We start from the raw sequence: 27,499 nt of genomic DNA, 5'->3' as shown, positions 1-27,499 counted from the left end.
TGGGTTTCAATGTGTTTTAATACTCTGGCAGGTGAGTCCTGGTCTTACATAGAAACTTTGGCATAAAAGCCCATGTGTTCAACACCCAGGTGAGAGCTGCCATCCCAGCACACCGTGAGAGCATTGTATAACAAATTCCTGATGCACCAGGGCTGGGCTTGGCACTGTACATGAGGCAGGCCCCTCCCTTCCAAAGGAGTACAGCCCGATAAACAAATCCCAGAAAGTTGGTCTTCCCTAGTAGAAAATTATGCATTCTCACACTGGGCATTTTTAATCGGTAGACTATACTTATTTCTTAGGACCCTGAAGGAACCAAATGTCCAGCGGGTATGGGTGGGTCTTGAAAATGCATTAGATTTCCACATAGTTTCGTTTAAGGCTCCACAAAATATCTCACACCTATAATCCCAACACTCTGGGAGGCTAAGGTAGGAGGATTGCTTGAACCCAGGAGTTTGAGACCAGGGTAGGCAGTATAGTGAGACTCCATCTCTACAAAAAAAAATAGAGATTAGCTGGGTTTGGTTCCGCATGCCTGTGGTCTCAGCTATTCAGGAGGCTGAGCTGGGATCATGCCACTGCACTCCAGCCTGGGTGACAGAGAAAAAAAAAAAATTGTTTAAGAAAAAGTATTTCCCTGAGAAATAATTTGGAAACAGATCACCACCGATCCTCTTGCCCTGTTAGCTCCTGCATTGTGAGCATTCTGTTTGTTCCTCCAGTGCAACAAGATTCCTTTTGCTTCTGGGTCTTTGCATAGACCATCACTCTTTCCAGAAATACTAACTCCATCCTCAACTTTCTGCTCCCCACCACTTACTCTTAGAAAGAAAATCACATTATGCCTACAAAGTCAAGTCATTATTCAATTTTCCCTTTCACAGGGAAGCTCTCCTAACTTCTCTAGCTATGCCAAATGCCCCTACAATTAACTCATAGTCTCCATTCATTCATTCATTCATTCATTCAACTTGGGGAATATGCTTTTTAAGCTTCTTCTGTGTTAGGCATTGTTCTTGGCATTGGAGAACATATCATAAATGACAAACCAGGTCTCTGTTCTTAACGAATAAAAACATTTTAGATATACTAGGCTGAATCATAACGAATCAATAATTTTTTTTTTGATGGAGTTTTCCTCTGTCTCCCAGCTTGTAGTGCAGTGGTGCAAACCGGTCCCTGCAACCTCACCTCCCAAGTTCAAATGATTCTCCTGCCTGTCTCCCAAGTGGCTGGGACTACAGGCACCTGCAACCACGCCTGGCTAATTTTTTGTATTTTTAGTAGAGACGGGGTTTCACCGTGTTAGCTAGGATGGTCTCGATCTCCTGATCTTGTAATCCGCCTGCCTCAGCCTCCCAAAGTGCTGGGATTACAGGCGTGAGCCACCGGATCAGGCCCAATTATTTCTTAAAAAAATTAGTAATTTATTGCGGTTCAACTGATGTTAAATAAAATGAATAAAGTAAAATAGGGTAATATGATAGGACATTACTAAATATCCCTATTTTAGATGGAGGCACAGCGAAAGCTCCCCAGTTGGTTGGAACCTGAACTGTTAGAACTCAGCAATGGGAAGAATTGTGTAATCGTTCCAGGAGTGAAAATAAAGGTTCAAAGGCTTACATAGGAGTAAAGGTATTAAGACTGAGGCAGAGAAAAAAGATGAGGCTAATGGAGACAAAGAAGGAAATATGGGAGTTTGGAGGGAAGGCTGAGCCAGGTTACATGTGATTTGGTGGAAGTGTAAAGGAGTTGGTAGTGATAGAAAGTCAGCAGAGGGTTTTAAGTAGTATGAAAATAAATTTTATACTCATTTTAAGAAGTTGTTGGCTGCTGAGAGCATTGTATCAAGGGCAAGAAGCAGAAAGGAAAAACCAATTAGATGTTAAATTCATCAGCCAAGTCAAGAAATAATGACTCCAGTTAGGGTGACAGTAGTATACATGAAAGGAAGCTCTGGAATTGGAAATGTATTTTGGAAATTGAATCAATTGAACTTCATGGTGGATGACAAAGGTGCAAAAAGGTGCACTAAAATACTCAAAAATCCTTGGTTGTTTGGCCCAAATACTGTTGGTGCCATTTTCAAACTGGGGAAGTCTAGGGAGGACACAGATGAAGGAGCTGGGGCAGGGGAATCAATAGTTCTATACTATATTTGTTCAGATACATGTTAGACAGGCAAGTGGTAATGTCACATGAGTGGTTGAGTCCTGAGCTGGAGAACAGTCAAGACCAGAGATATAATTTGTAAGTCTACCCATAGGTGACTTTATATCCATGGGACAAAATCAGCTCATTTTGAAAAAGAACAATAAGTTAAAAGATTGAACCCAGAGCACTCCAGTGTTAAAAGTTGAGCACAGAACCAGAAAATGAGACAAAGAGAAAACAATCAGTGAGGTAGGAGGAAAAAAGAACAACAGAAAATATGGTATCCTTGAAGCTGAATGATAATATCCTCAAGAATGGAAAACACTTGTAGTCCTTACTGCTTAAGTCCTTAAGTGGAGATTGGCTGTTTTGCAGATGAGAAAAATGTCCTTTGACAATGGATCCACTATAAAAGCCTCAGGGAGAGAGTGCACAATGGGCCTTTAAAGGGGATGAAGGAATATGCCATTGATTTACTGGAGTTTGAAGGATTAAAAAAAAATGTAAGAATGATAAATGATCATTTTCCTTAGAGATTGGTCAGCCCTGAGTAATGGACCATGCATGCAGGAAAAAGATCTCTGGGCAGAGAGTTTGTGTAAATCACAAAGAGATAAAGCTGATACATACATTCCCAAGAAGCAATCATTTCATGGTAGCTGGTCCAAACTTTTCATCTCTAAACTCTGTACCCTCTACTACCAACTGCCCCAGTACCCCAATTCTCACTGCCATCTGCACTAACCTAGGAATTGTGACCACTAACATTTACCTGGAAAGCTAAATATATATATATACACACACACACATATATATATACACACACACAAAAAAAAATATATATATCTCACTGTATATTTAATTTATTTTAATATAGATTAGACATAGATATAGACATGGGGAGAGTTACCTAAAGAGATAATAGCTCTTAGCTTTTTTTTTCTCACCTGATCGATACACCAACAATACAACAATGACACTGACTATAGTCACCAATTTTTAAGCCTATGCTACACCAGGTTCTGTGTTGGAAAATTTATGAGTCATGAGCTTTTCTGGCAAGCTTAATTACATTGTCCAGATAATTTAATCAATTTGCATGGCTAGTATAATTCCCTCTAAAAATGAATGTCCTTTCTCTATAATAACTGTCTTTTGGACTAATTAAATAACTCTCTCAGGCCTCTACTTTGTTTTATCTCAGTAGACTTAGCCCATCTCTTATGACTTCTAGATACCTAGAGAAAAATAAATTATAAAACTTTTCTCTTTTTCCCCCCAGAAATGTACTACATTTATAAACTGGCAAATACAATTTGCAGGCCTTCATTTTTTATTCTCCTGTTCCTTTTCGCACTGACTACTGTCATTTTCACTAGCAAAATAAGGGTTATATGTGGACATTTGAGTTTTAAAAGGTAGGCTGTTTCCCACTTGCTTCCTAATATTTATATGAATAATAATTTTACCCCATCAGTGTAATTTAGTCTCAGAAAATTAAAACCATCCTCAGTAATAAGTAGATGTAAAATAGACACATAGACTGGTTTTAAAAGAAAGTCTTATATGACATCTTTTTGAGACTACATTAAGGAACTTTGGGATACAGGTAAAGGGTCTTGAAAATTACTCACAACTGGTCTTCACGTAACTCCATACTTGATAAGTAAAACCATACCAGAAAAAAAAATGTGTATTATCAGTTAAGATTTCTACTTTGAAAATTGTATTTCCCTCTTTGTTGAGTATAATTGAAAATTTCAGAGCAGAAAAATGGATGCAAAAAGTCAGTTTCTGAGCTTCCTTTCAGTTTGACAATGTATAAAATCCTATATTAATCAGGTGATTTTAAAATAAAAACTCCAACTGAATTAAGCCAAAATGAAACAAATGTGCACAGTTGGTTGGTTTTAGGCCCGGCTGGGACCTGGGGCTCTTTTCCCATCTCTGGGCTTCTCTCTTCTATGGAGTTTTTCTATCTCAAGTACACTTTTCCTAAACCATGGTATTCCTACTAAATTCCACAATCCTAGTGCAAAGAAACCCTCTTTTCTCAAAATTCTAACAAATTACTGACCTTTTCTTTGCTCCAATGGATGTGGGCCGTTTCAACTGTGGTTGGAGGCTGGAACTTTCTGATGAGCCAAGCTTCTACCACGCAGCAACCACCTGAAATACCAAAATAGATAATGGATGACAGACAGTTTCCCAAAAGAAAATGAGAACATCATCATGAGAATCAGGGGGAGTAGATTTTTGGGTAGATTTAAAAAATAGATTTAGGTTTCTACTAGGGAACCAAGAAAAACAACTCTTTTGTTTATATGTTTTTGTGGACAAATTTTCTTAGACATCTAAGACATAATACCTACTCACTGATTACATTGTGTTGCTTCATTAGCATGATTTCAACTCCAAGTTCTTCTCTGTGTAGGCCAAACACTCCCCTTCTGGTAATAATTTCAATCCCTGATTTATTAAATAACATAGATCTACCAAAAAAAAAAAAAAGACAGCTGCTGTTTTTATTTATAAACAAAGATTCCACCCTCTTCCATCTGAGACCTGACTTTTCTTAAGTTTTTTCCTTTTCTTGTATTGCAGTCTTAAGGGAAAAAAGATTTTATCATTCACAATTCAAAAATGCCAATCCACACAATATCCTCAGGGGCACCAAGGCTTACTGGATGAGAAAGCTCACACTCACCAATCTGCCTGTTAATTTGTTAAGATTGACAGAGCTTCTGCTTCTTCCCATTGCTGAAGTTCCAATTCTTTGGGGGAGTATTTGTTACATTTAGATCTCCTGACATGTTTTCTTGATGAAAGGCAATGGCATCTCCCTGTTCAAAAGAGTGACAAGATAAAACAATTTCAGGGAGAAGAATCTGTGAAATTGATAATCATTGCAAGATTTCATTTGCACACAGGACTTTATATGTCTGGGGAGAGAATAGAGAATAGGCACTAGAAAAGAGGTCTCTAGTTCTGAGTGAATGAAAGTGCCTGAGGTCTGCATTTCTCAGCAAAATCCTAAATGGTCCTTAGGCCAAACTTTCTAGGATGGAAATTCCTCTGGGAGGCATGTTTCCTGCTTGATGAAATGCATTCACCCAGCATGTATTACTAAACAAGCTAATCAATAAAATTAAGGGCAATTTGTTTGAAAAAGACAAATTGATGTTTGTCTGATGTTTAACACGGCCACTCCATATTTTCATATATCTCTAGAGGCTTAGTTGTAATAATGTGTGTGCTGTTTTTGCATTTGTTCTTTTCACTTAACATGTTTTACAAGTTTCAACACAGTCTTTCTAATTAACATTTAAGAACCTTGCCGGTTGTTTTAAATCCTAGCTGTTATAGATAATATTTCAATGAATATTTTCCCGCTTACCTATTTTTAGTTTTGAAATGATGCTTTAAGTCCCTAGGAGTTGCATATCTATGCCACACAGACCAAAACACCATAGAATTGTGTCTCTGAAACAATGTATTGTCTTCCAAAAGTGCTGGGTAATTCACTCTGTCAGACATAGTGTAGGAATACAATGGTTTCAACACAAGGTTGACACTACAGGGTGTTAAGGAAGTAATGGACCCTGGCATGGATTTAACCATTTGAGGATATCTAACATACATGTATGAAGGTTTTTTAACTTGAAAAAAAATATAAAGGAATGGCAACTCTCACTTCATCATAGAGTGGGGATCACAACCCTACATGTCCTCTTGGTTCTGGCAGGGAGTGTGAATTAATCAAGCAAGGTGTTAGGGAACCTGGAGGAAAAGATGAAAACTATGGAGAAATGAGGATACATGCTCCATCTGCCCCTCTAAAGAGCTGCCTCTACTCCAGCTGAGATGTCCCAATTTCAAAATGTGGGCCACTCATTCAAATTCAATGTATATGAAACATATCAACACTTATCAGACAAGAAAGGAGGGGAGGGAAGGAAAAAAGGAGAAAGGAAAAGAGAACGAAAAATAAATGAACAGTTGGTTTGAAACCCCATGTACAGATTTTATAATGTACCATTTGCAATGAACTTTTCTTTATGGAAGTAAGGCAAATTTCAATAAAAAGATGCCTTGTAAAACTGATTGCTGGGATTGATATTGATGGAAAGAAATACAAAATAAAAGTGCTAAGCAACCAGCACCATCCAAAACAAATGTCATTTATGATGATGAACGGTATGCATGCACAAAAAGCAGAATTTAATGCTGGGCTTTAGCAGATGTAATTATATAGCATGATAAAGTAAGGCACAAAAGGAGTTGAACCACTCTTTCCAAATTACAAAGCTGTAAAACATTCAGCAGTCAAGTAATAAAGAGAAAAAAATTGTTTTACTTATTTAATTTGAGTAACTTATTTTTCTCCAACAACAAAATGCCTAGGAAGAACAATGAATTCAGGAGTTACATTATGACTGGTGCCCCTCTCCACTCATTTTCCAAGTGATTTCATTTGCTCAGTAAGATCAGCTACCACAGGATAGTGAGAAATCTTAGTGTGTGTGTGTTTTCCCAGGTTTGCCTTTGTGATGTGAGAAACTATGAGTGACAGCAGTAAGGGGAAAAGACCCTCTAATTCAGGGTAAGATATTGACAAGGGTAAGAATTCAGCCTTCCAACAGCAAAGCTCTTCCCCCATTTCTCAGTATCATATAGTTTATTAAAGCATGTTTAAGTAGAAGGCTGGGTATATATAAATATGCATCATCACTTGAAGTTGTCCACAAGGCTGTTCACTGTCAAAAATGTAAGTGGACTGTAAGAAAAAAGAAGATTTGGAGGAATAAGGGGCAGGAAGTGACAATGGCCATAAAAGGAGGCATTTGCCATCAAGACAAAGACCCAGATGCATTTGTTGTTGGAAAATATTTCCAAGCTAAGAATGTAAGTGAAAAGGCAACTATATTAAGGTATGTAAACAGCCTTTTGCTAGGATAATGAAAATCTCAGGGCTGGAAAGAAAACAGCCAAGGCACAAATTTAGGCCGTTGTTCTTTGCTATTTTCTTTTTTTTCTGCTATCTTTTGGCAGAGTCATCAATGTCTTCATTTTTGCAGCTAAGTACATTTATGCTCAGACAGTTCACAGGGTTGTCATTAAGAATACATGGATTTCAAATGAGATACTGGGTCAAATATCCAGGTAACTCAAGCCAAGTTAATCTTGAATCTGAACTAAACTTACAGATGTCTTGATTCTTAGGTGTGTTTTTCCAATGCGTTATTGGAAATAAATTCTTCTATCACTAATGTTTTCCAAGCCTACGTGATTTGCTGAAGTTCTTGGTAAAGGACTTTCCAAGGCTTTCTTGGAGTAGTAAATAATCCCGTACAAGTTATTTTAATCAAATCAGACTATCACTCTCCTTTTCTCTCGTTCCTTGATCTAAAAGGTGCTGCTCCCATGCCACATAAGGCTATCTCACATTTTATCTCTCCTCCATGTCTGTTCCTCAATTTAGTTTAATTCAACCAACACTGTATTGGGGTGGGGGAATCTACTCCAGGTCTCGCCTTGTGAATTCAGAGATGAACCATATAATACAGATGAATAATCTGCTCTCATTGTCATTATTACTTTCATAGATTGGGCATGTACTGTGTATCAGGCACCACACTAAAGGCTTGGTTGGTAGGCATCATCTCAACTGATTATCTCAGCAATTGAATATATTAGGGCTATTTTTATTCTCAATTTTAAAGTGATAAAATTGAATATAAGAGATATGAAGAATTTTTCAAGGTTGTATGCCTCTTGAGAGAGAGATCCAGGACAAGATCTCAGGTCTAACTCCAAAGTATAGACTCTTAGCTGCTACTTAATATAAATGATAATGAAGAAGATACTAACGATGATAGTTAATATTTATTGAGCAACTTTTTATATTTCAGGTAAAGGGCAAGGCACTTGACATAGATTATAATCTTGTTCCATTAGAACAATCATCATGCAAGGTTAACAATGCTGCCACCCTTGATTATTAGATGATTAAAATTAAGGTATTTGGAAATTATGCCTTATGAAAGATCATTCAGTGTGGTCTCAATGAATAGGGTGGGTCTCTCTGCTATAGCAAAACCAGTGCTTCCAAATTTCACCTAGCAGGTACTGCGCATTAGTCTGGCTTCTGATGAATCAAAGGAATAGGAAGAAATTAAATAGCAAAATACAATGAATAGCCCTGTTTGCTTGTAGTAATTTGGGAAATAACCAAATAAAAGCAAACTAAATACAAAAGTCATAACTTCTTCTACTAACACTATTATAGAACTCCTTGGGGAATGTCATTGTCATTTAATCGTTAAGTCAAAGAGCCAGACCTATTTTGCCTGATGTTGCCCTTAGAGATCCACACCAAAAGTTGGTTAAGATGACTTAGTTTCAAGGGCCCCAGTTTCCAAGTAAACTGAGGTAATGATCCATGTGTTTTAGGATCCCAGCATCTGGCAGAATGTCTTGCAAACACTGTACTTAGTAAACACTTGTTTCTTGCAATTTTTGATGCCCAGGCATCAAGTGGTTAACAATTATTTTCCATTGACAAAAGTATTCTTTCATACCCCCTGAGGCGTTTTTTGCTTTAGAAAAAATGGTAGTAGTAGATGGTTATTTTGGATCCATGAAAATATTAGTTATAATATTCTTCTTTTCCCATTCCATTACAGTAAAACTTATTTGAGAGCTATTAAATAATAGGAACATGATTTTTTAAATAAGATGATTTAAAAGGAGAGGTATGTTATCATTATTGTTTATTTATTTGACAAACATTGTGAGAGCCTGTTATGTGCTAGGCACTTTGCTGAACATGCTGAGGAAGACAAAGATGTATAAATATAAAGACATGGATAATCCTGCTAATAAATGTTGGTTTCAAGCTTCATTATGCTGAGATAAGCATCTTGTCTCATCTACAATTTGTTACCCACTTCATGAGTCTCATTTGCAAAAACAATTAATGATCCTGTTAGCAAATGTGTAAACAATGGCTATTAAATACATAAATATACCCATTTGGCTACTTATTTCCTTTTGCCAATAAAATAAATCTTTCCTTCTCTATTAATAAATGGCTATACACAAAAATAGTTTATAGATAAATTGCATTTAGACATGAAAAAATGCCCTGAGTGTGCAGTGGTAGAAATTATATAGGTTTCTAGAAACAGGAGACACTAGAAAAATTAATCACATTCCTCCAGGTCTAACTGCCTGTGGCCTTCCTGGTAACATTTATTAAAGAATTAAAAGTACATTCATTTTCAAGACTTTTGTTACAAAAATCATAGCTTCACTATACCTTTAGAAATTATATCTGCAATTATATTAGTTAATACTTTGTTTTAATACGTTTTCTCTAGGAAATGTTTCTGGTGATTCAGATACTGACTATAAAAGCAAAATGAAGTGTGGAGTTAAAGTTATGATTTTAAAAACCCTATTGCTAAAAAAGGAGAGGTGGTAGTTTTACATTCTCATTGCCTTCTTTAAATAACTGTCCAATCTTTTACTTCACACTGGCAATACAGGTAATGAATATAAATGCTTTATATTTGTAGAGCACTTGGATTTTTATGTTCAGTAGTAAGGCAGATGAGATACTTTGGCCAAATCAACTAAAACGAGCATTATATATATTTTTTACCTTATTGAGGTACAAGATACACACGTTAAAGTGTGTAAAGTGCACTAATCCTGAGTGCACAACTAGGTAAGTTTGTATAGCTATATAACCACCACCCAGATCAAGACCTAGAATATTTCTAGAGCTCCATACATCTCCTTCATGTCCCCCTTAGTCAATAACCAACACTCCCCAAACTCAGGATAACCAATAATATGGCTTCTATTATCAATGATTGTTTTTGTCTATTCTTAGACATCATCTGAGTGGAATTATGCGATATGTATTTTTGCATCTAGTTTTTTTTTCACTCAACAAGATGAGAGCTTCATCTATCTTGTTGTGTGTAATTGGCTGTTGTGTGTAGTTAGTTCTTTTTAAATTATTGCTATATCATATTATATAGTATGAATACAATATGATATATTTATTCATCTGATTGATATTTCAGTTGTTTCCAGTTTTTGTGTATTATGTGAAAAAAAGTCTTACTGGATAAAGAAAATGTGGTACATATCACCCATGGAGTACCACAACCATAAAAAAGAACGAGATCATGTCTTTTGCAGGGACATGGATGGAGCTGGCAGCTATTGTCCTTAGCAAACTAACACAGGAATAGAAAGCCAAACTCTGTATGTTCTCACTTATAAGTGGGAGCTAAATGATGAGAACACATGGACACATAAAGGGGAACAGCACACACTGGGGCCTATCAGAAGGTGGAGGTTGGGAGGAGGGAGAGGATCAGGAAAAATAACTAATGGGTACTAGGCTTAATACCTGGGTGATGAGATAATCTGTACAACAGACCCCCATGATACAAGTCTACCTATGTAACAAACCTGCACATGTACCCCTGAACTTAAAAGTTAAAAAATAAAACAAAATAAAAAAGTTGTCACTAAAAAAAAGAGAAAGAAAAAAATATTTTAAAAAACGTGTGTTGTTTGTTTGGTGTTTTTTGTTTGTTTGTTTTTTGTTTTTTGGGTTTTTTTTGTAATTAGTATTATTTTTTTCACACTCTGTTGCCCAGGCTAGAGTGCAGTGGCATAAACATAGCTCACTGTAGCCTCTACCTCCTGGGCTCAAGTGATCCTCCTGCCTCAGCTTCAGCTGGGACTGCAGGTAGGTGACACAACATCTGGCTTTAAATAAAACTTTTTAAAGGTACAAATAAGCTAAAACAAAGTAATGAATACTCAAAAGATCAAAAAGTAAATTAAAAGAGACTGAAGCTGGCTTTAAACTTTGGAGTATTTGCTGATCCTGGTGAACTTCAACTTTAATGATCACTACCTCTCAGTTTGTATAGGATAGAACAATTCTCATCCATTTTGCCAGAGGAAAAGGATTTTGCTAGAAACTCCCTGCATTAAGCTAAAATGAGTTTTAGGGTAATCATAAATAAGCCTAGCTCTGCAGGAAGTTGCAAAAAAAATCTACCCATATTAAAATGTAGTATGAAGTGCAGAAGTAAAAGAAATTCATTCTGAAAGTCTATGTCCTCAAATCAGACCCTGTGGGTTTGAAGACCAATTTGTACTCCCTAACTGATCCTAAAAACCCTCAAGTCTAAAATTTTGATTAAAGTTTTCATAGTACCACCCAGGTTCCTGGATAAAACAAATGCAAATTCTTTCTAGGAGAATTCACTTTCAACTGAGGCCTCAAAAATTTCCACAAAGTTAACTAAAATAATATAAATCATGAAACACACAGGAAATAAAACACCGGAGGAAGAAACAGCAGAAATAGATTGATGAAGATATTGTGTATTAGAATTATAAAATACAGATTATAAAATGATGACTATGATGAATGAAATAAGAAATTGAAAATATGAGTCAGAACAAATGATGGCAAAAGGATTAAGCATTTTTTTTGCAAAGAAGAACAAGGACTAGCTCATATCAATAGAAAATACAATACAAATAGGACAAAATGGAATTGAAATATATAAAATACATTTAATCAGAATTTCAAAAGGAGGAAAGAAAGAATAAAAAGATAATATCTGAAGAGATTACAGAAAAAAACTGTTTGGAATCGAGCAAAGGCAATTTATTCATTTCACAATGCCAATAAAAAGGAAAGAAATAAAATAATAGTAAAAACAGAACCCACACCTGTATACATGATATTGACTAAGCAGAACACAAAGACAAAAAGAAGATCCTAAAATCAGTTAGACAGGAAAGGTGTACTATTTTCAAATGAATGAAACTGAACTGGCAGCTGGCATTTCAAAAGCAACAGCAGAATCCATTAGGACTGTAATAATGTCTTCAATGTGTTCAGAGTAATTAACGCTACTTAGAATTGTATACTAATCAAAAAATATCTTTTTGAAACATAGGTAAAATCAAGACCTATTGAAATGAATAAAAACCAAGAGTTTGTCACCAACAGATTGTATTCAAGGGACTTCCGAAAAGTATACTATAGACAGGAGGAAAATGATTCCAGATGAAAGGTGAAAAAAATAAGGAAAAATAATGAGTAATAAATGTTGAAAATATGATGGGAAACATAAACATCAATCATATAAAACAATATCCTATAAGATTAAGAAATCACAAATAGAAAAGAATATTGTATAAATTGTACTTACAGTGTTCTAAGATCTTTCTGTTGCAAGGAAGGGTAAAAGTTGATTAGCTTTATGTTTAATAATTAAGTGTGCATGTTAAGACACTAGAGCGACAATAACAGAATAAAAATAAAATTAACTTCCACAACAGTATAGGGAAAAATTGAATTATAAAAGAAAATATAAAAGAAGACAAAAAAAAAAAATGAGCAACAGAAAAGTTAAGACAAATAAAAAAACACAAAATAAGATGATGGAAGCACATCCCAAAATACAAGCAGTTTTTTTTTTTAATGGATTAAACACTTTAGATAAAAATCATAAATTGGCTAGGCAGGGTGGCTCACACCTGTAATCCCAGAACTTTGGGAGGCTGAGGCGGGAGGATCAGTTGATGTCTAAAGTTTGAGACCAGCCTAGGCAACATGGCAAAACCCTGTCTCTACAAAAAATGCAACATTTAGCCAGGTCTAGTGTTGTGCATCTGTAGTCCCAGCTACTGGGAAGGCTGAAGTGGGAGGATCACCTGAGTCCGGGAGGCAGAGGTTGCAGGGAGTGGACATTGTGTCACTGCACCCCAGCCTGGGCAACAGAGTGAGACCCTGTGTCATAAAATAAACTAAATTGTCAAAGTAAATTAATAAAATTCTAGCCACATGATGTTTATAAGAGGCAAATCAAAATATTAAGACACAGGAAGTTCAAAAGAAGGAGAATTGGAAAGATTTATTGAGCAAATACTAATTTGAAAAAGCTGAAACATCTATAACGTCTATATTAATATAAAACATAATGGACATTAGGGTAAAAGAAATTACCAGAAATTAAGAGGGTAACCACACTATGAATAAAAAGCTTAATACAAATGAAGACATAACAATTCCAAATGTGTTTGTACCTATAGATGTAGATACAGAAATTAACAGAATTATACAAATAAAACCCAGAAATAGACCCACAAAAGTATAGCCAATTGATTTTTCGCAAAGGTCCAAAATCTATTCTGTGGGGAAAAAATCATCTTTTCAACAATTGTTACTGGAGCAAGTACTTATTTACAGATTAAAAAGAAAAAGAATTCAAAGTAAAACTCACACTTTATAGAAAAGTTAATTCAAAAGGGACAGGTGATTTTCCACATTTAAAGGAAAACATAAGGGAAAATCTTTAGGACCTACACTTCTGTGAAGCATTCTTAGGCTCAACAACAAAAGCACATTTCATAAAAGAAAAAAAATCAATAAATTGAATTTAGTCAAAATTTAAAATGTTTGCTCTGCCAAAGACCCTATTAAGGGGATGAAAAGACAAGCTATAGACTGGGAGAAAATATTTGCAATCCATGTATCTGGTAAAGCACTCTTATTATCTGGAACATATAAAGAAGTCTGCAGGGTCTCCAGTTCCTCCCACCTTCATTCTGTGTCCTGGCCAAAAATCATGAAGTGCCTTTACTGCTCTGCGACCAGCCAGCTTCAGATTTTTCCCAGGGGGAAAACCTTGAACATTCCCAGGCACTGATAAAGATATCTATGTTGTTGCCAAAAACACTGAAAGAAAGTGGTCTCAGCCCTGGGCCAAATTCCTGGAACTTTCAGGTAAAGTCCATACCTCAACCCCTGGCTGCAAACATCCTAGGTAGAACACCGCTTTTCTTTTGCTGTTCATCAAGAGGACCACTGCAGCACTCTAAGTTCCCCTAGTAAATGTTTTGGACTGATCACTTTGGCATTTAGTGTTTCTTTCTTGGAATCCCGACTAGCCCCATCTCAGCACAATTTGGGGCACTTTCTTGTGGAAATTCCCCTGCTGCTGCTTTTGGGGTGAGTCCCAAAAGCAGTTAGGCAGGATGAAACAATTGGCATAGTCAACAGGACTCCAAAGAAATGGGGCAAAGAGGAACTGATGGGGTACGTCCTGTAATGGTGCAAGGTTCTATGTGAGGCTTCTGTGGCCGGCTTGCTCCATGCTTGCAGGCCTCCCTGGGAATACCAAGATGCTCCAAAAACTCCAGTTGGCTTGATTAGCCTTATGGAGGGTTTGAAATTGCAACTGGCCAGCAAGGAGGCCAGGTTTCTAGCAACCGGGAAAGGCTGACCTCTGTTGTGGCCATCCACCTAGCAACAGAGGATCCTCTGGCAGCAGAAAGCCAGGTGGGCAAGTTAGAGGAGGAATTACAACTGGAAAGAGATGTACGCTCCACTCTGTTAGTTCCCAACAGGGTGGATAAAGTGGAAGAAGGGGAGACTGAACACACGGCATGCTGCTATGCCAAATGGTGCAGTAAGAAAATACCTAAAGCCCTGCCATCGTCCAGTCCCCCAACTGGGATGCCAAAAAATAGGAACCCCTAGACAGTGAAAGTGAGTCTGACAGATCCAGATAATGGAGGGGAACTTCTGAGGATTCACTCCCTCACACAGAGTAAATTAAAGTAAGCCCACAAGGCAGGAGCCTGAGGCCCTCCACTACTTGCCAATCAAACATATCCCTTGAGCAAATATACTCCTATAGAGTTAATTGATCTGGCTAGCCATTTTTGCCAGAACCCAAAGGAGTTCTTAGCCACTTGGCTGGGAAGATTATGGGATGGTGGCACCGACTGGGTGGTTCTGTCTGGAAATGAAGCTGAAAATATTATCATTGTTACAGCATATCCTTCTATTGGGCAATGCCTACATGGCTCCTGTGCTACTCCTGCGATAGACCAACACATCCTAACCTATAGGGAAGCCTGGCCATCCAAGGGGTATACATACACCTGGGGATCCAGCACCTTGGAAGACAATCGAAGAGACCCAGGCTTTGTTCACGAACTGGCAATGCAGGTGGTCGTCTATGCCCCTGCTTTCCGGGGCATAATAATGCCACATTCATGGCCAGTATGTGCAATATGTTCCTAAAGGCCGCTCTGCCTGGGTGGAAGCAAACACTTCTTCCCATCTTAAGTCCCTTAGCAGGGGCTCTGGTTGAAATAAGGGAATTCAAAACTATGGCAGTGCAGCTAAAGTGAGGAGTGCTGTAATAATGGGGGAAACTTAAGGAGACAAGGAAAGGGAAAATATAGAGATACAGCAAAATGGGTGTCAAGGGGTAAAATATGGCAAGATCTTCTGAAGACAGGTATGGAAAGAGAGAAAATAGACAAACAACTCAGTGAAGTTTTCCTTAGACTTTGAAAAGTCCTAAAGCCCAAGCAGTAGTGTGCCTGAGATTGATTCTAAACCCTCAGCAATACCTCTGGAAGAAGAATCCAAGGTAAAAGGGTAGTGAGCACCACAGCCCCTACCATGACAGGACGGTCAAAGTTCTTCTTAATATAGAGCCATTTAGGGGGACCAAAGGCCCCATGTAGAAATAGTGATTCACTGGTACCCTTAAAACAAAGAATTTCAGTTCTGGCAGATACAGGAGCTGAATGCACTGCTCCTGATGTATGTAGATGGATACAGAGATACATGCATCCCTGCGAGATGAGTACATCTACTGTTACAAATTAGGCATGTTCCACCAACCCCATGGTGGTTCTATATCTCCCAAACCCCTGAGAACATTGTGAGGATAGATACTCTCCTGGGAGCTGCCCTTGAAACAACTAAAGGTTAATTCCATCTCCAGGTAAGGGTACTAAGAGTCATGCTCCAAAAGGAGGCTAGATGGGAGCTGGTGGTATTATTCTGCCCAAGACAGGTGGTGTGTATCAAACACTATCATCTCCCAGGAAGGCACAGAAAGATAACAGCAACGATTCAGAAACTAGAGAAGGTGGAGATCGTGCATCCAGCGCAGAGCCCATACAACAGCCCTATATGGCTGGTGTGAAATCCTGATGGCACCTGGGGGATGACAGTTGATTACTGGGAATGCATAAGGTGACTCCATTAATACATGCAGCTGTCTTAAATGTGGTTCATATAGTGTATAGGCTGACTACTTGTTTAGGTATGTGTGTACTGTCCTGGATTTAGCAAACACTTTCTTTAGCATACCCTTAGATCCAAAGTCCCAGGACATGCCTGCCTTCATCTAGGAGAGCCAACGATTAATTTTTAAAGTGCTTTCCTGGGGTGTTTTTATTGCCTTACCGTCTGCCTGGTTTGATGGCTGGTTATCTCACGGTTTTGGGTGATATCTTAGCCCATTTGTGTTGCCATAAAGGGAATATCTGAGGGTGGGTAATTTATAAAGAAAAGAGGTTTATTTGGCCCATGGTTCTGCAGGTTGTACAAGAATTCTGGTGCCAGCATCTGCTCCTGGTGAGGGCTTCAGGCTGCTTCCACTCATGACAGAAGGTGAAGGCGGGCAGACATCACACGGCAAGAGAGGAAGGAAGAGAGAGGGGAGGGAAAGTGCCATGCCCTTCTCAATTACCAGTTCTCATGTGAACTACAAGAAGTTATGCACCCCCTCAACAATGGTACCAAGTCGTTCACAAAGGATCCCCCTCCATGATCCAAACACCTCCCACCAGGCTCCACTCCAACACGGGGGATAACATTTCAACATGGACTTTGCAGGGCCAAACAAACCATATCCAAATCATAGTAGGTGATATGCTCAGCATTCACCAGGAACATTATATACAGATTTTGCTAATTTATACAGATTTGAGTATTTTGCACAGGCTACCCAAAAGGTTCTAGAGCACCTGTGGTTCAGAGGATGGGCCATCAACCCACAGAAACTCCAGAGGCCAGGGGGCATCATAAAATTCCTGGGCATGGTTTGTTGAGTAAGACTTGGGTTTGCCACCAGCTGTGATTCAGTAGATTCAGGTATACCCATGGCCCCAAACAGTTAAAGAACTACAACCCTTTGTAGGTCTTCTAGGATATTGAAGGACCTTCATTTCCCCTTGGCTGAATGTCTCAGGCCATTATACTGCCTGATAAAGATTGGGGGCACATTGGGACCGGAGCATTAAAAAAGAAGTGTTTACTCAGGCAGAGGCCTTAGTGATGTAAGCACAAGCCCTACAAATGTTCACCCCTGCAAAACCATTTGAATTAGATATTTCTGTGACTGAGAAAGGAATAGGTTGGGCCCTCTGGCAGAGGGAGAGCAACCAACAAATGCCCTTTAGCTTCTGCTCGCAATTGTTCAGGGGGCCTAAAAGCAATGCTATATCCTGTTGGAAAAATAGTTCCTTGCAGTTAACCAGGCCCTCTTGCAAACAGTGTCACTAACTGGAGACACATTGGTGGAATTTAAAACGGCTTACCCTATTAAGTGTTGAGTGGATGGCCTATTTGCCATGTCCACATCATCTGTAGCACAAAATGGTACTCTGGTTAGGGGTCACACAGATCTCCAGCAGGGCAGGCATCTTACATCCAACCATCTGTCTATAAAACTATAGGCCCGGTTGGGACCTAGACAATAAGCTGTAGATTTAAAATCAGTCCCAACACCACCCCCAGAGAAATCTTATCAAATAAAGGAAGGAGAAAAAACCCACCCAAGGGTGTTTGGTACACAGATAACTCCAATGTGGGTTAGCTACACAGACGGACTTCCGTGGCTATGCAACCAAGTATCCACACCATATGGGTGCAGTCTGGAACAGGGTATAACAGCCAGTAGGCAGAGCCCTGAGCTGTCTGGATAGTGATGATGAAAGAGCCACACCTAGTAGCTCTGTGTACTGATTCCTGAGCATCCGTGAAAGGTTGATACTGTGGATAACTCTATAGGAAAAGGATCAATGGTCCATAAATGGAAGGCCATTGTTGGGGCAGAACTACGAACAGACATTTAAGACTGATTACAACAACCAAGGCTAAAGTCACAGTGTTCTACATAGCAGCTCACCAACAGTCACCCCTTGTAGAAATATGAAAGCAGAAACTCTGTCCCGAGCCCGGTCAGTGGTCACCTGAAAAAGCAGGTACTGGATACATCAGAAGGGAGCTCATAGGGGTGCTGCATACTATTTGGAAATTGGTCCAGCACTCTGGCTTACTAGTGTCCAAACAAGACAGAGAAAAGACAATACAAAATTGGCCCAACTATTGCCAGGCCCCTCTTCAGCAAGCACCAGAGGCCACTGGAAATGTAAAAAGAGGGGAGAGAGCCATCAACACGTGGCAACTAGATTATATTGGGCCACTCCCTAATTGGTAAGGGATATCAATATACACTGACATGCATAAACACTGAGTGGCCCCTTGCAAGCTTTCCTCCATTGAAAAGCAAATCAGACCTTGACTATACAGAGTCTGCAATGCTTGCAACTAATGTATGGTACCCTAAAAACAATCATAGTGACCGAGGGAAGCATTTCCCAGGCTCCCTCATCCAAGATTGGGCAGGGAAGGAGCGCATGACATGACAATTTCATCTGCCCTACAGCCCACAGGGAGCAGGACTGTTAGAGAGGAAAAAATGACCTCTTCAAAGAACAAATTAAGCTCTTGACAGGACTCCCCTCATTGAGAAATTGGACTGTGGTTTAAATGGAAGTTGTATGTGCCTTGAATGAAGCTCCCATCATGGGAGGAAAGTTGGCTTATGAACATGTAATGAATATAAACAGCCAGGTGCAAGCCACAGGGGTATGGAAAAAAACTAAGCCTGGAATTCAGTTCCACATGGACTGGCCTGATTTTATGCTCCGCTTGTCCCATAAACCCTGGGCAGGGAATTCTGAAGTGAGATCTGGGGTAGAAAGTACCACTGGGCTGGACTAGCAATCCTTCTTCCCCTGAGGTGGGAGGCCGCCACTGCCCTGGACTTGACCCCCACTTTCCTTTTCCATGAAGGGCCTGGGGAGATACACTGGTAGTGGGCAGGCAGTGCCTCCATACCGCTGGGCACCAAAGTGGCACTAATACAGTGAATTTCACCCAGACTATCACTGTGGAGTCTACAACACTTCTCGCACTGGGACAGAAGGTCTGTACACCCCTCCCGGAAATGTTCCCAAGGCTTCTGAGATTATTGCAGAGGGAGGATCTAACACAAGTTTTATTATACAGGTGGGACAGGAGGTCCCACCCTGTATTCCTAAACATTTTTTGTCTTTTCGCTGTTTGCTTGAGCTGCCTTCTCCTTTACTGTTATATCATCCCCTCCAGAGCTCGGATATCCCGTGAAAATGTTTTACTGGCCTGGACCCACTGCACAGTCCATAGCCAAGGCTGATCTAATTGGCAGATACATGGCCTTATGCCCCTGAGTAGCTAAGGAGGAATGCCCTGGTAGACTGAGCCACTATGTACAAACCCATATAACTGAACAACACATGGGAATGGGTACTCTAGATACCTCTGACATGTGTGCAAATGTGATAGGGATGCGACATCGGGCAACCCTGAACACAATGTAAGTTTTTCCCTGAACATGTCCCACAGGGAGGCAACAACCAAAGCCAAGACTTCCCTGAAGACAATCCCATCCTGGCAATAGGGATCATACTGGCAAATGCAGGATGGATTTTTGTGCCTCACCCCTACAGCAGGGATGCTCTCTGGGGTTAGAGAGATCTGTCGGGAGCAAAGCAATCATTCCAAAGACACTCAGGTAAACAATACCAGATACCTAGGGCTCCTCCCAACTGCTGGAAGCCAACACATTGTTATACTTAGGGACACAGACTGATTTGCCACAGACTGGTTTTGTAGGGCAGCAACATATTGGATTGCTTGATTGGTACCTAGTAGCTCAGTAGTACTCACCTCTGGCCCTGGGTTCCCCTAAGATGGCTTGGATGATATACCCTTGGCTTCATGTAGGTGCCCTTCAGGATCTCTGACACCATCCCTGTCCCCCTCACTGAGTCCATCTGTAGGGGCTGGTGAAGTAGGTCTGTTTTTGTTTGTTTGCTTGTTTTTGGTGGGATGACTGATTGACTGTATTTGTACCCCTGGAAGGCTCTGTTGCTATTGTGCAGAAGGTGGAAGCCTTCAAAGATATGTCTTCAGAGCTCTGAATGACACTGAGCATGGTTTGGAGTCTTTGAACACTGAAACAGCCACATTGAGAAAAGTGTCCTACGGAACTCAATAGCTCTAGACATGCTGACAACTGAGCAGGGAGGAATCTGTGCCCCTTTAAAACCTGAACGATGCCAAAGAAGCTGATGTTAATCAACCCCTCCTTCATTTACAAAAGCAATTACAGCTAATAGACCACAGGGGTTTGACTCTTGGTGGCTTACAATACAATCATAGTTTTCAGAATCGGAGCCTCAGTGGAAAGCACTGCTAGTAAGCCTTTGGGGAACTGTGATTTTAGGTCTCGTCACATGCACCTGTATTTACTGTTGCTGTTTTGTTGGCAATGTGTCATAAAGTTAGGGAAAAGGACCTTACAAGCAATTCCATCCTTTCCTGCCAGCTCAGGGAACATCTCAGAAGAGATGGGTGTGTGAAATTATAAGAGCCAGTCAGGGGTGTAAATTGTAGTCCCCCAACTTTCTTTCCATCTCCTGACCAAACATCACAGAGTGCATTGACAGCTCTGTGACCCAGCGAGCTGCAGGTTTTTCCCAGCAGGCTTGACCAAACTAGAGCCTTGAACATTTTCAGGTACTAATAAAGGCATCTAGGTTGTTGCCCAAATCACTGAAAGAAATTAACCTGGTCCTAAGCCAAATTCTTTAAACCCTCATATAAAGTCCATGCCCTGAACTCCTCACTGTGGACATCCTAGGTAGAACACCCTTTTTCTCTTGCTGTCAGTAGTGAGGACTTCTGCAGCATGCTGTAAGTTCCCTTAATAAATGCTTTGAACTCATCACCCCAGCATTCAGTGCTTCCTTTTTTTGGAATCTCAACCAGCTTCATCTCTGGATGGCTTGGGCATTCCTTTGTGGGAACTCTTCTGCTGCCCATTTGGGGTGACTCCAGGTGCAGATTAGGTAAGATGAAACAGTCTCAAAACTCAACAGTAAAAATCAAGAAATCCATTAGAACATGGGCAAAGGACATGAAGAGACATTTTAGCAAAGAGGATATACAGATGGCAAATAAGCACATAAAAAGATGTTCAGTATCACTATTCATTAGGGAAATGTACATAAAGACCATAATAAGAAATGATGATCCATTCTGTTAAAAATTTCTATTACAACAGGTAAAATAAAAAATATTGACAATAGAAAATGCTGGCAAGGATGCAGAGAAAGTGGGTCTGTTATACGTTGCTGGCAGAATGTAAAATGGTACAGCCACTCTGGAAAAATTGTCTGACAGTTTCTTAAAAAACTAGGCATATACTTACTAGAGGACCCAGTAATTGTACTTCTGGACATGTATCCAGAAAATATAAAATGTATGCCCATACAAAACCTGTAACAAATATTAGTAACAGCTTTATTTTCAATAGCCAAAAACTGAGAGCATGTCCCTCAACAGCTAAATGATTAAACAAAATATGGTACATCCATACCATACACTACTATCAGCAATAAAAAACAGTAAACTATTAATACAACAAATTTGGGTGTGTCCCAAAAGCATTATGCTGAAATTGAAAAGCCAATCTCAAAAGGTTGCATACTTTGAGGTTCAGGTTATATAACATTCTCAAAATGACAAAATTATAGTGATGGAAAAGAGCCTGGTGGTTGCCAGGGGTTAGGGATGGCAGTAAGCAGGATTTCAGTCTAATTATAAACAAGAATAGAAGACCTTAATCTTCTATTCCCCTAAATAGATCTGTGTCTTAATTGCAGTGGAATCAGTGTTGAGAGATCTACACATGCAATTAAATGACACAGGTCTAGCCACACACATTGTACCAATGTCAATTTCCTGGTGGAGATTACATACTATAGTTATACAAAAATATAATCATTGGGGAAAACTGGGTGAAGCATAGGCAGAATCTCTCTGTACTGTTTTTGCAACTCCTATCACTCTATTATTTTAAAATAAAAAGTTAAAAATAAATTAGATAAATCCACCATCATAGTGGGTGACAATGTATGGCCATGTCCCAACCCAAATCTCATTTTGAATTGTAGTTCCTATAATTCCCACATGTCTTGGGAAGGACCCAGTGGGAGGCCTTGGGTGGGTCTTCCTCATGCTGTTCTTGTGATAGTGAATAAATCTCATGAGATCTGATGACTTTATAAATGAGTGTTTCCCTGCACAAGCCCTCTGGCCCACCAACATGTAAGAAGTCCCTTTGTTCTTCCTTCATCTTCCACCATGATTGTGAGGCCTCCCCAGCCATATGGAACTATGAGTCCATTAAACCTACTTCCTTTATAAATTACCCAGTCTTGGATATGTCTTTACTGGAAGCATGAGAACGTACCAACTTACTGATACCAGGAGTGGGATGCTGCTATAAAGATACTCGAAAATGTGGAAGTGACTTTGGAACTGGGTAACAGGCAGAAGCTGGAGCTGTTTGGAGGGCTCAGAAGAAGACAGGAAGATGTGGGAAAGTTTGGAACTTCCTACAGACTTGTTGAATGGCTTTGACCAGAATGCTGACAGTGATATGGAAAATGAAGTCCAGGCTGAGGTAGTCCCAGATGGAGATGAGGAACTTGTTGGGAACTAAAATAAAGGTGACTCTTGCTATATTTTAGCAAAGAGACTCGTGGCATTTTCCCCTGCCCTAGAGATCTGTGACTCTTTGAAGTTGAGAGAGATGATTTAAGGTATCTGGTGGAAGAAATTTCTAAGCAATAAAGTGTCCAAGAATTGACTTGGGTGCTGTTAAAAGCATTCAGCTTTATGTATTCACAAAGATATGGTTTGGAATTGGAAGTCATATTTAAAAGGGAAGCAGAGCATAAAAGTTTAGAAAATTTGCAGCCTGATGATGTGATAGAAAATAAAAACTCATTTTCTGAGGAGAAATTCCCTGCTGCAAAAATTTGCATAAATAATGAGGAACCAAACGTTAATCACCAAGACAATGGGGAAAATGTCTCCAGGGCATGTCAGAGGTCATCACAACAGCCCCTCCCATCACAAGCCAGGAGGTCTAGGAGGGAAAAATGGTTTCGTGGGCTGGGCCCAGGGCCTTGCTGCTTTGTGCAGTCTTAGGACTTGATGCCCTACAACCCAGCCATGGGTTAAAAGTGGACATTGTGGAACTCAGGCTGTTGCTTCAGAGTATGCAAACTCCAAGCCTTGGTGGCTTACATGTGGTGTTGGGCCTGCAGGTGCATAAAGTCAAGAATTGAGGTTTGGAAACCTCTGCCTAGATTTCACAAGATGTACGGAAATGCCTGATGTCTAGGCAGAGGTGTGCTACAGGGGTGGAGCCCTCAAGGACAACCTTGGCGAGGGCAGTGTGGATGGGAAATGTGGGTGCAAGTCCCCACACAGAGTCCCCACTGAGGCATTGCCTAGTGGAGCTATGAGAAGAGGACCACTGTCCTCCAGACCCCAGAATTGTAGATCTACTGATAGCTTTCACTGTGCATCTGGAAAAGCTGCAGACACTCAACACCAGCCCATGAAAACAGCCTTGTACCCTGCAAAGCCATGGGGGTGGAGCTGCCCAAGACCATGGGAGCCCACTTCTTGCATCAGCATGAACTGGATGTGAGACATGGAGTCAAAGGAGATTATTTTGGAGCTTTAAGTTTTGACTGGATCTTAAAAATCAACATGGATATTCTAGCTTTACTGATGGTAAGATTCAACTAGCACCTGAAAATGTCTACAAGAGTTCCCCAAAGGTGAAAGGACCACATCCAAAGCTTTCCTTACACAGAGGTATAGAAATAGTTTGTCAGGTGTATGTCTGATTACAGTGCAATGGAAAATGACAGGCTTTAAAAACTTGGCTCTAAGGCTGTAAAGACTTTTCAGGAAATCATCTATAATATGGTAAAAATAAACTAGGCTTAATTGAAATTTTACTCTGAGTTCTGATATTCCATTTTTTTACACAAAATCAACTCATTTAAAAACCAGATGGAATAATTTGGAAAAAAAGGGGAAAAAATGCAGAAAATCTAAGGAAATATGAATCATCAACTATATCAGAAAACTGAAGCTTTAGGTTAAGGTTTGGCACCCGTGTATCATTTTTATTCTCCAGTCATTTGTTTCCAATCCTTGCTGAATCTTTAAGCCTTCTGAAGTCCCTCAAAGCTCTCATCAATACTTGAACATGGGTCAATATACCACTAGCAGTCACATCAAACAGGAAACAAAGACCACTAGCAAAGGACCAACTACAAATGATGTCAAGGAAAATTTAGAGAGCACAAAAAAATGCTTCATTTCTTGGCTATTTATTTTTCTGGATACCACATTGATTTTCATGGCAGTATCTTTTATTTGTTTTTATTTGTTGTTGGTGCTGTAATCCTAAGGAAATTTGAATTTCAGCATCTAAGCTCTATTTCAGGTAAACAAAGCAAAGATGTAGCAAAGTATCTTTCAAGTTAGTATCTTCCCTCATAATCTGAGCTCCTTGAGCCATGTTATTCAATCCCTTGTATGTCTGTGCATCCATTAATATTTAAAAAAATACTTTGTATCTGTTGTCTCACCCCTAAAAATGGAGTTTAGAAAATATTGTATGCATTATTTTAACAAGTAAATGCCGATTATCTAATCTGCACATGTATTTTGCTAGATGCTGGATCGATTTTTCTTCAGAAAATGGAATAATGTAAGTAGTAGCGTCTGGAAAATGTTAGAAGTTGAAATTTTCCCTACCATTTTATTCCACTGATCAAGCTTGCATTCATTCATTCATTCATGTGTCCATGTGCAGTAAACATATACAAAATCCTCTTTTTATGCTGGATTCCATAGAGGGACTTAACATCTCTATACTTTAATTTCCTTATCTGTAAAATGGGAATGATAATAGTAATAGTATTTCATTAAGTTTTTGCCAGGAATGAGTTAATGTGTCTGATACCATGGGTCTGGCATATGCAAGGCCTATGCCTATATTGATTACTGTTTCAGCCTCAGAACTTTAGGAAGTATTACCTGAGGCACCCCATCAAGCACCCCATTATGGTAGCATAGCTTTTATTTGGAAGGTGTAAGCCCAAAACAGTGAGGGTGAGATTAAAAAAAAGAAGAGGAAGAAAAGTGAGGCAAAGAAAAAGTGATATGAAATGATGTTTCTCCACTTTACAACAAGCTTCCACGAGACCAACAGGACACTCAGGAGATATGTTTGCCTGTCACATACAACTTCTCCAGAAAGACTGCAAAGAAGAATCACATCTTTGGGCAGTCTGTTAGAGAGAGGAAGCTGGAGAAATTAATCTGCCCAGGTCTCTTCCACCTTTCATTTTCCATTGAGCAATCCTCATCCCTTACATCTTTGCAAGTTGCAATACCTGACTACTCTGAGGCTTTTCAGAAAACCAGATACCACACTCAGTGCTGTTGTGTTTCATCCTCACAGGTTTTTCTTACATGCTACTTGCTGTCAATAAAGCTATAGAATGAGGACCAAAAACAACACTAAGGTTGCCTTTGAATCAAACCTCATTTTCACAGCTCTCAGCATCCTGCAGCAGATACAAAGCAGACCTTTGAAATTAGTCAAGCAATTTTGAGCTCTAGATCTGCTACTATGTAGCTGTGAAAATTTTTTGAGTTGTCTGAGTCTTGTTTTCTTCATCTATAAAAGGGAAATGTTAATATCTACCTCATAGAGCCGTTATAAAGGATGAATGAGCAGTAAAGTAATTAGAGCTGTGATTGGCACATAAATTTCAATAAATGTTTACTACAACCATAATTATCATTGCATACAAATGAGAAGACAAGGAAAGCCCATTCAGACCACTGACTGTGAATCTACTAGGATCACACTGAAAGGAACACATTACAGCCTACAGCTATGCTGGAAAAGTAAAACTGAGTAACAACTATGATGGATTGGATTAACATAGAAAGCCTGAATAAATAATTCAGAATCCAAACTATATATGTCCCTCACTTGCCTGAATTATCCAAAAAGTTGCCACGTCCCCACTTCAATTTTCCTTATAGATGCTGCCATAGTCACATGCTTATGTGTTTATTTGACAGTCATGCTTAGAAATGCGTCACTAGAATCAAAATGCATTGAGATCAGATGTTATCAAATCCTGTTTTATTCTCCCCAGACAGAGTCATACAGAGCCTTAAGACCTGCAGCAGTGTTCACTGCAATATATTTATAACAACATTGCAGTGAGCAATGATATCACTACAGTCTTATTGATGGATGCCTGCCTGTGAGATGCTTAAATTTTTAAAACAGTCTTCTTGCAGATTGTTCTACACACTCCCTCCCCGCTTGCTTGAGGCTTCAAATGGCTACTTTTTGATATTAAAACAAGCACGCTATACAAGAGACCTGTTTTACATCATAACAAAACAAAAACTTAGGTTTTTAAACACTGTTTGACTTACCTTAGGCAGAGAAAGAAAAATAAAAAGCTTCCATTTATTTAACCTTCTTGCTTTATAATAGATGTATGTTTTACTCCTCTTCACTCCTCTTTCTTTTGAACCTAGAAAAACTAGAATTAAAGGGGATACATTAGGAGAAAGAAAAAACTCAGACTAATTTTCTTTAGATTCCAATTAGTTACGACACCAACTGTCTTAGTTCAAGCCTAATATATTAATCTGTACTCCAATGATTTGACAAGCATATTTGGTGCAACTAAACTGGGTGAAGTTTAGGCACAGGTCTAAACACTCGTTCTCAATATTACTATCAATTATGCTTGTTAAAAATTTCAGATTTTCATGCATTGCATCCCATACTGATATTTTTATTCAGGAAGTCTGGGGTGATAAGTAGGTATCTGCATTTTTAACAAGTACTCCAGGTGATGATCCTGCTACCAGTAATTCATGAACCACAGTTTGAGCAACTGATTAAAGTGTGTATCAGCCATTTATAAACCAGAGTCAGAAGAGAAGGTGCATCTGTCTTCAGTAACTCTGACATAATAGCACAAAACACCTGGTAGCTGAATACTAAGACTGCTGGAAGTTCAAGAATATTTATATTGAAGGTAATAAAATGCTGGTGTTTTCCCCAAATTCAATGAAAATCATAGCTGCCTCATCCAAAAGCAACTGATTAGTTTCTCAGTACTTTTTACATCCTTGCTGATGTGCTTGCATTTCCAGATCAAGAAAATTAAGCCAAGC

General features: G+C 39.2%; 1 long non-coding RNA gene across 1 annotated transcript; it reads right to left on the bottom strand.

Annotated features, from left to right (window-relative positions):
- Nucleotides 1-4,238: 4,238 nt before the first annotated feature.
- On the bottom strand, nucleotides 4,239-26,839 carry LOC126947672 (uncharacterized). Its single transcript, XR_007723162.1, has 3 exons — nucleotides 26,747-26,839; nucleotides 4,868-5,003; nucleotides 4,239-4,329 (listed from the first exon to the last, which is right to left on the bottom strand). It is a non-coding gene; the product is annotated as an uncharacterized LOC126947672 (long non-coding RNA).
- Between the last annotated feature and the right edge of the window lie 660 nt (nucleotides 26,840-27,499).

The sequence above is a fragment of the Macaca thibetana genome, chromosome 2 (assembly GCF_024542745.1).
Source record: "Macaca thibetana thibetana isolate TM-01 chromosome 2, ASM2454274v1, whole genome shotgun sequence".
Classification (NCBI taxonomy): domain Eukaryota; kingdom Metazoa; phylum Chordata; class Mammalia; order Primates; family Cercopithecidae; genus Macaca; species Macaca thibetana.
Note: the sequence above shows the minus strand (reverse complement) of the source record. Positions and strands in the feature narration are given on the sequence as shown.